This window comes from Acinonyx jubatus, chromosome B4 (genome assembly GCF_027475565.1).
Source record: "Acinonyx jubatus isolate Ajub_Pintada_27869175 chromosome B4, VMU_Ajub_asm_v1.0, whole genome shotgun sequence".
NCBI lineage: Eukaryota > Metazoa > Chordata > Mammalia > Carnivora > Felidae > Acinonyx > Acinonyx jubatus.
The window spans coordinates 123,291,620-123,300,700 of NC_069387.1; the positions used below are offsets into that span (position 1 = coordinate 123,291,620).

At 44.1% G+C, this 9,081-nt stretch overlaps 1 long non-coding RNA gene across 1 annotated transcript; it reads right to left on the reverse strand.

The window, feature by feature from the left end:
• Positions 1–221: 221 nt before the first annotated feature.
• Positions 222–7,835, reverse strand: LOC113602874 (uncharacterized). The gene is made up of 3 exons (XR_003424404.2): positions 7,039–7,835; positions 4,079–4,163; positions 222–796 (listed from the first exon to the last, which is right to left on the reverse strand). It is a non-coding gene; the product is annotated as an uncharacterized LOC113602874 (long non-coding RNA).
• Positions 7,836–9,081: the final 1,246 nt, after the last annotated feature.

The window sequence follows — 9,081 nt, forward strand, 5'->3', positions numbered from 1 at the left end:
CACTGAAAATGAGTCCCTATGATTTATTTAGCATTCCAGAAGATAAAGAGCAATAAACAAATGCATCAAACATATTAAGTTATTTTTAGAGTTACGTGCTTCAGTGATTCAAAGCTGGGCACAATGAAATCCAGCAGTGCACTGTAAGCTTTGTTCCCTCTGTCTGACTGGCTATATAATTCCACCAGTGGATCAACAGAAAGACTCCAACCACCATGGGATTTCTTTCTTTTTTTTTTTTTTTTTTTAAGTAGGCTCCATGCCCAATGTGAGGCTTGAACTCACGACCCTGAGATTTAGAGTCACATGCTCTACAGGCTGAGACAGCTAGGTGCCCCTCCGACCATCATAAAAGGTAATTTCCCTTCAGGTGGTAGGTAAATTATAAGAGGGAATAAATCCAACACTAGCATTAGTTCCAAAAGAAAGACATCCATTTTTCAATAGCATATGTTTTCTGCCTCAGGCTTATGCTGTTCAAACCCTTCAGGAACAATCTCTACTCTGTTCCTTTGGAAGATGTCTCTTTCACTGTGCTCCAAATCTTGCTCATAGGACATCTTGACTCAACACTTGAAAGTGCCAGTTGCTTCCTCTTCAGTCCCACTGTTACCCACATGCAGATTTCATCTCATGTTCAGACTCTGCAATAGGCTTAGTCACCCAACTTAACTCACTTGTTATTGAACATTCAGAAGGCATACCTCTCCCGACATTTCCCATTTAAAAAGCACCAGCAACATAGTGTGCCTACGACTATAGATAGCCCCAAGTCCTTGGCGTCCTGGATGGGATCCTGGAACAGGAAGAAGACATTCGGTAAAAACTAAGGGAATCTTAACAAAGCACAAGCTTTAGTTAATAATAATAAAGTCATCTGAAGAATTTAAAATAAAAACAGCTCTTTGTCTTTTCATGATTGTTGTCCTCATTTGTAGGTGGACAGCTGTGTCCCTTGTTGAGAGTTGGCTGCCCTATTGGTGGACACCAATGCAGCTGTTTGCACCTTTTAATCATGTGCCCTTTAGTCAAATTATCAGGAACCCAAACATGTTATACATCCTGTTGAAGCTAGAAGCATGGTTTCAAAGGTCCCTTCCAGTTCTAACATTCTGTTTTTTGTTGGAATATGAGATTATTCTTTTCCATAAGACCCACAAAGTCACAGACTGCAGAATTATAAGTAGAAGTGTCCCCCCAAATGAAAGAAAGGATTTCAGGTGAGTTTAAAGGTGAGCACTAAAACGGGATAAAGCTCTCAAGACAAGGTAATTTTTTTAGTTCTCAGAATGGGTATTCCATTGGATTCAACTGAAGACTCAACTCTATTGATTCCAGAATTTTTTACTGGGCATCCACCATAAGCCAAACCCTATGCTCAGTCCTGTAGATATATGGGCAGCATTTAAAGGCTTAAAGCAAGGGACTTACAAGATCTTATTTGCATTTTAGAAGGAACACAGCAGGGAGTAGATTTGAGTGGGGAAAGAGCGAAGGCAAGGAGACTGATGGAAAGGTCTAGGAGGTTATTGGAAAAGTCCAGGCAAAATTCTGTGGTACTCTGGACTGGGGTGTGGAGGTTGAAATGGACAGTTCTGAGAGATACTCAGGAGGAAGAAAACCCCAAACTTGGTGACTGATTAAAAGATGCATGTTCAATGGGTTTACTTTTGTCTGTGTGTTCACGGGCATCCATTATGGGCAGGGCCGGGGTCGGACTGGAATTCGAACCACGAGATTGCCTCTTAGAAACAAGTTCTAGCCCTAGGACCAGCTGAGGATCAGAGTTTTTCTTAAATCCTCCTCATAAATCAGCATAGGAGAAAAACAAGAGTCCAGACAAGAAGATGCATGTCTAAGGTAAAAGGAAAAACATGTTTGGTCCTAATAGGTTTGTGGTGGGGGGAGGAAAGGGGAGGAATGTTCTGGAGCAGTCTGCCCTAAGGTGAGGACTGGTTTGGGAGGCTGCCAGCATCTGTAAGCAAGATGTTAATGGGGTTATCAGCTGTTGCTGAAACAAAGGCAGGGTGTATCCTGGCAGCCAAGGAGCCTGAACCAGCCAAAATGTGTGTGTCTGTGCGCGTGTGTGTGTACGTGTCCCAGAAGAAACATCAGGCTCACTGTCTACAGATGTCGCAGAGAACAAATGGTCTTGGCAATTCGACCTGTGAACACCGATCACACAAGACAGACACCTTTAACGGAGGGTTGGCATTTCTCAGTGGGGCCACTCACATCAACAGCTTCATTTTTCTTTTGCCTCTGGAAGAAAGGGGGTCTCTTTTATCCCAAAGAGAAGCTCCCTATGCAAATGAAGTCACCTCACCCCAACTAAACACACATAGTCACACACGATGCCAGAGGTCTCTGCACCAAAGACCCGTCCATTTGTTCTTTCCTTGTCAATTCACATGTACACACCAGGGCTTATATTTAATCACATTCCCCTTGAATGAACCATTCCCATACATGGTGCTCCTAGAATATCATCTGTAAAGTGTCTAGAGCCAGATATCAAATGATGGAGGCCAACGGCATCTCTCAAGAGGTGCTTTGGCCTTTTACCCTGTTTGACACCATTATCAGGGGGTCCAAGAACCAATTTAATGTTCTGGGTCACCTAGAAAATATCTGACTTATTTCAGAGGTCTTGGGCGAAAAGATAGTAAAAGCATTAACTTTGCAACAGGGTAGACTTGAGCCGAGTCCTGGCTTTTCCATTGACCTTGAGCCCATGACTTGATACCTCTGCTTCAGGTCCCTCAACAGCAACATGGGAATAATACTAACCATGAGTAGGCACTACTAGTATCCCCATTTCACAGGTGAGGGAAGCTGAGACACAGCGAGACTTAGTGACAACTAATAAATAGCACAGCTTGAATTTGAACCCAGGCAATCGGGCCCCTCGCTTGCATCGCCTGCCAGACTTAGACAAAATTTCTTCTTTAACCTTCAGAACAACTCTGCTAATGGGAACTTGGGCAAGTAAGCTAACTCCCTAAGCCTCTGTCACCTCGAGAGAAAATAGGGTTTTGTGATTTCAGACCTCGTAAAGAGCTTATAGGGAATATCTGAGCAATGCCAGTAATGGGATTAACAGAGTGCCTGAGCAGTTGTGAGCATGGTAATGGAGGCAGTAGTCATTGCATCGCTCACCCTAACCATGCTGTTAGCATCATAACACCCATAATACTTGGAATTATTTGTTTCAATGTTTATGATTTCCTGGAACAACAAGTTCCACGAGGGCAGAAATGGTTTCTTTCTTATTTGCTTCTGTACTCACAACGTTTGGCAACCTGACACAGGCCGGATCGTACTGCCCTTTTGATGTTATTCACCGATGAACCAACAGATGACTTCAGTGCTGCGTCCTCAGTCTCTCTTGAAGGGTCTTAGGATTAAATGAGATAATGTATATCGAATGGCTCGTACCATGTTTGGCTTGAGTATTCCACCCAATTAATGTTAGATCTCTCCTCTTTGCAACCAGAACACATGATCTGAGACCTACTCTGGAATTACGTGGTCCAGAGAGTAACAAAAGAATGCCCGGGCTCCTGTGAAGAATGCTAACGTGTGCCACTCAACTTGGGCACAAGAGCCGAGACGGCACACGAGCTGGGACTGAGCTGGGACCCACCTCAGTGGGTGACACCACCATGCATCACAGCAACTGTGCTGTGGGCACATTTGGAAGTCTCAGGAACAGAAACAGGAAGGCACCTGATGTACTGATTGATAAAAGCTACTAATGAGGTCCGTGCATGGTACAAACACAGGCAGCTCTTGCTTAGTGGGCACCAGGGAAGGGTTTGGCAGAGATGAGCGAGACCACAGCCAATCCATCCATGAGCCAGTGTGCTGCATCCATAAAAGGATGATTCAACTGAGTACACTTGGAAACAGAAATTGCCGATGATGTTCAAAAACTAAATAGAAATAGTAGTTAAGAAACTAAACAGAAATATAATGGACAGTTGGGAAAAAAAAAAAAAAAGTCTCCTCGTGCTGAAAACCACTCAGAAAATAGCTAAAGTCAAGGCAACAGGCAGTGCGAAAAACAGGGACTTACGCGTCAGACTTCCCTTCCAGTCTTGTCTCTGCCAACTGGGGCCCGAGGCAAGTCAACTCACACCTCTGAGTTTCCGTTTCCTCATCTGCAAAATAGAGAACATCCACTTCGTAGAGGTCAGAGAGGCTTAAATAAATCTTCTGAACAAGGGGACTGGCAAATAGTAGACCCACAACCATCACCACCTCGAGGCAGCCATGCTGATTAGATGATTAGATGATCTGCACCACCCGGAATCAGGGCATGGCTATCTTCCTTCTTAAGTGGTTTCTAGTGGCTGTATCTCTGTGTTGGGCTGTGAGTCGCTATCTATTAATATGACTTACCCAGGGCTTATCAAAGGACAAGTGGCAAATAAGGACTCCGAGATGATGGAAGGGACCCACATCATCCTCAAATAAGATAAGATATCAATGACAGAGGGGCGCCTGGGTGACTCAGGTGGTGAAGCATCTGACTTCATCTCAGGTCATGATGTCACAGTTCATGAGTTCAAGCCCCACATAGAGCTCTGTGCTGACAGCTCAGAACCTGGAGCCTGCTTTGAATTCTGTCTCCCTCTCTTTCTGCCCTTCCCCTGCTGGCATTCTGTTTCTCTCTCTCTCAAAAATAAATAAACATTAAAAATTAAAAAAAAAAAAAAGGAAAGAAATGGCAGGGCACTGGCTAGGTTGGGGAGTAGGGGTGGGGACATGGGGTTGGCATGGCCAGAGGAAGCTGGGAGAAGGCCACGAGAGAAAAGGGAAAAGACAAAGAGCTCCGAACAGCTCTGGGAAAGAGCTGAAGGCTGGCACTGGCCCAAAGGAGGGGGAGGGAGCCGAGCGATGGTGCCTGACTCGGTTAAGTGCTTCCCTACTGGGGGGCTGCCTGCCCACACTGAACTGTGGATGGCCAAGCAGAGGCAGAAGCAGCAGCCAGTGGAAGGCAGGCTAATTCATGACTGACAGCCCTGGGATGTCTCAGGAAGCGGAAAAGCAAATCGAGCAGGAGGTGAGAAATAGACCTAGGTTGGAGACAGGGCTGGTTGAACACCCACATAACAGGGGCCTGAGACCCTGGGGCCTTGCCTCACTCACTCAGATACTCTGAGCAGGAGACCAAGAGTGGGTCTCCGGTGAGACTGAACCAACCAGTCTCCAGACTCCCCTTTCTCTAACCCTTGAAATAATTTCCAAGGTCCCTTAAAAGTTATATGTACAACTTGTGACATATTAGCATAGTCAGTGACTTGCAGGTATCATAATCCAATAATAATTTGCCAGTGGTCTTTTAAGCAATTGTTTCTGTGGCTCTGTTTTTGTCTACTGATTAGCCTGATCTTTTCCATGGTTTCTCACTCTCCATAAAGAGTATCGATTCTGATGCAGGTTGGGAGTGGGGGTAGAAGAAACTTTAGTTCTTTTTCCTTCTTTTTAAACTTTATGGGACACCTGGGTGGTTCAGTCGACTGGTTAAGCGCTGGACTTCCGCTCAGGTCATGATCACCCAGTTTGTGAGTTCAAGCCCAGTGCGGGGCTCTGTGCTGACAGCTTGGAGCCTGGAGCCTGCTTCAGATTCTGTGTCTCCCCCTCTCTGTCCCTCCCCTGCTCGTGCTCTGTCTCTGTCTCTCTCTCTCTCTCTCTCTCAAAAATAAACATTAAAAAAACCTTCTATTTAACATTTATTTATTTAAATTCAAGTTAGTTAACATACAGTGTATTAGTAGTTTCAGGAGTAGAACCCAGTGATTCATCACTTAACATATAATACCCAGTGCTCAAGCCAACAAGTGCCCTCCTTCCTGTCCTTCACCCATTTAGCCCATCCTCCCACCTACCCCCCCCCACCCTCCAGCAGCCCTCAGTTTGTTCTCTGTACTTAAGAGCCTTTTATGGTTTGCCTCCCTCTTTGTTTTCTCCTTCCCTCCCCCTACTTAACTTTTTAAATGTATTGCAGGTAAGACTAAAAATCTTACAATAAATTTCTACTATATAAGATGTTGATGGATCTGGCATATGGCATGTGCAAGAGTGGATTTTTCTCCCTTATTTAAAACCAAAAATTACTTTTTAAACCAAACTTTATTGGGGGAAAAAAGGTAATTATACTTAACTTACATTTCATAAAATTAATCTTTCTTTTATTTTTTTTAATGCTTATCTATTTTTGAGAGACAGAGTGTGAGCAGGGGAGGGGTATAGAGAGGGAGACACAGAATCTGAAACAGGCTCCAGGTTCTGAGCTGTCAGCACAGAGCCCAACGCGGGGCTCGAACTCACGGACCGCGAGATCATGACCTGAGCTGGTCGGCCGCTTAACCGACTGAGCCACCCAGGCGCCCCATCTTTCTTTTCTTTTTATAAATTTTTAAAACTGGTAAGGAGAACACAATATATTTTTGTTAAATAATCGGCTTAAGGCAAAATGGAATTTAGTTTTTCTATAGGTAGCTTGACATATTTCACCTACAGTTTTTTTAATGTTTATTTATTTTTGAGAGACAGAACATGAGCAGGGGAGGGGAAGAGAGAGAGGAAGACACAGAATCTGAAGCAGGCTCCAGGCTCTGAGCTGTCAGAACAGAGCCCGACGTGGAGCTCGAACTCACAAACTGGGAGATCATGACCCGAGCTGAAGTCGGATGCTTAACCCACCAAGCCACTCAGGCGCCCCTACGTATTTAATCTAAATAAGGGTTGTAAATTAGTTGGATAAGTACCATTTAAAACATGAAAATACATTGATACTGTTGAGTAGGAAAGGTATGGAAATTATGAACCAAAGTAATATGAATAAAAATATAGCCTAAGACAAAGTATACAAGAATTTGAAAACACATTTTTTTTTTTTACCAACACAAAACAGACTTAACTATAGACCTAGCTGTTCCAAAATAATTATACACATGTTTGTTTCTTGATTTCTTTCAGGCCTCTGTGTGCATAATAAATTTTATGTTGGAAATTAAAAATAAAATTCACCTTTGAAATGTGATCTGTGTGTTATTGTTCTTAGTGCAAAAATACTCAGTTCTTGGTCAAACTTGTGATAAGCACACAGATTTTATTCTCAGCTGAAGTGAGACCATTTCTGTCCCTGCTTTTGATGAATGTTAAATGAGGAAAAACTCGGTCACACTTGTAGGCAGCTGAAAATTGCAGCAAAGGGGCCCTTGCTTTTCCACGCAAGGCCAGACACTTCTTGTCCCAGAAGCCAGAACTCAGGAGGGGCAGATCAGGAAACCTCATCTTGAGTGTACGATCTGCCCCTCACAGAGTTCTTCCTCTTTTCTCAAAGCCAAGTGCTTGGGCTGAGCAGAAGATCAGAAAAAAAGGGTCTCTCGCCCTCTCATACACATGCGTTGAAAGAGAGGAAATACTGTTCAGTTTGGTCCCGCAGGTCTTGAGGTGGTTTATGCTAAGATTTGAGGGGTGCTGATATCTTTCCTCTCGCACAAGCCCAAGCAGCACTGGAAATGTGTCCAGATTTCCTTTTGCAAAGGATTCTTCCTAAGAATCTTGCCACTTGAAGTCAAAACAGCCCTTCTCAGGCCTTCCTGAGACTTCTTCCCATGGCCCACGTAATGACAGCTATCTTCTAGGTAGTCTCATTTCTGACCATTCGTCACCTCCAAATTCCCAACGAATCCGACCGACCGCTTTCTTGAGAGTCCCCCTGACTCTCCCTTTTCAGCTCAAACACGTGTTGTGAACTCTCTCTCTGCCAAGCCACCAAATTTCTGTGTGTTGAAACCTGCCACGAAGACAACCAATGATGGGCCACCATCGGTACAGCCACCGACACCATCCCTCCGAGACAGACTTTCTGTTTCTAGATACAAAGACAAAATATGAAACATAGATGGGTTTTGCTTGTTTCAGGTAATTTTTTCTGGTAGCAAAAAAAATTTCCTTGAATTTCATCATCATTTACAAATCTTGCAAATGCTGCATCATGACATTTACGGGTGAAATCTGTTGACTCATGAGCTTGGATAGAGAAGCTATTGTTTTTCAGTTTATTACACTAACCTCTTCATCATCACATGACAGGCTATAGGTGCACTGACTAATTAAATGGGTTTAAAGTAGAGCCTTTTCCTTTTCTCCTCCTACACCTTACCTTACCATTTTGCTCGTCTGAATCTGACTAGCATTATTAGGTGTTCACCAATTGTGTGACTTTTTCTGGGGGAGAAGGAGGCAGTAAGTTCTGCTACTAAGTAACTTGCTCGCTGAACCTGAATGTGACTTTTTGGCGAAAGGCTTACCCCATTTGTTTTGAGATTGCAATAGCCATTTAAAGTTATCGGCACCTCTGCTTGCCAAAGAGCTGTAATTTACAGTTAAAAGTCTTATTTTCCCCAAGCTAGCATTGCCTTTGTGAGTTGTTTGCCACAGACCCCCGCACAGTGGGATAGGACAGCTAGACCACCAGTCATGTAAATCCACTGATGAGTAGCTTTCATGATAAAGTGAGGCTTCTGTTGTGTGCTTCTGGTTGGAATAGTGCAGTGAACTCGCTCAGGAAGTTGTCATTCTTCATTGCTGACCTTATCAGAATCACCCACACCTGTAGGACTAGAAAAGTTCCCATGGGAAAACGAGCATGGAAGAAGAGCCAGGAAACACTAGAAAAGGAAAACGTCAGGGGGAACTAGCCCTACCAAATGTGAAACACACTTTAAAGCCAGGATAATGAAAACAACACAGGACCGACACATGAATCAACAAATGGAATACAGTTGGAAACCCAGAAATAGACCCAAGGACATTTGGCAATCTAGTGTGTGATAAAGGTGGCCTCTCAAATCATGAGTACAAAAATGGTTGGTCCTACAGAAGCAAGAAGATCAGAAGAAGCCCTCCACAGAGCTGGGCCAAGAGGGTGGGCTGGCTGGTGCTGTCCTTCCCTTACCAGCTGGAAAGGGAGACAATGTGCTTTGCAAAGTCCCAGGGCCAGCATCGCGCAGCAGAGTATCCAAAGGCGGGTTGGGAGCTGAGTTTCATGGCTGCCAAACATCT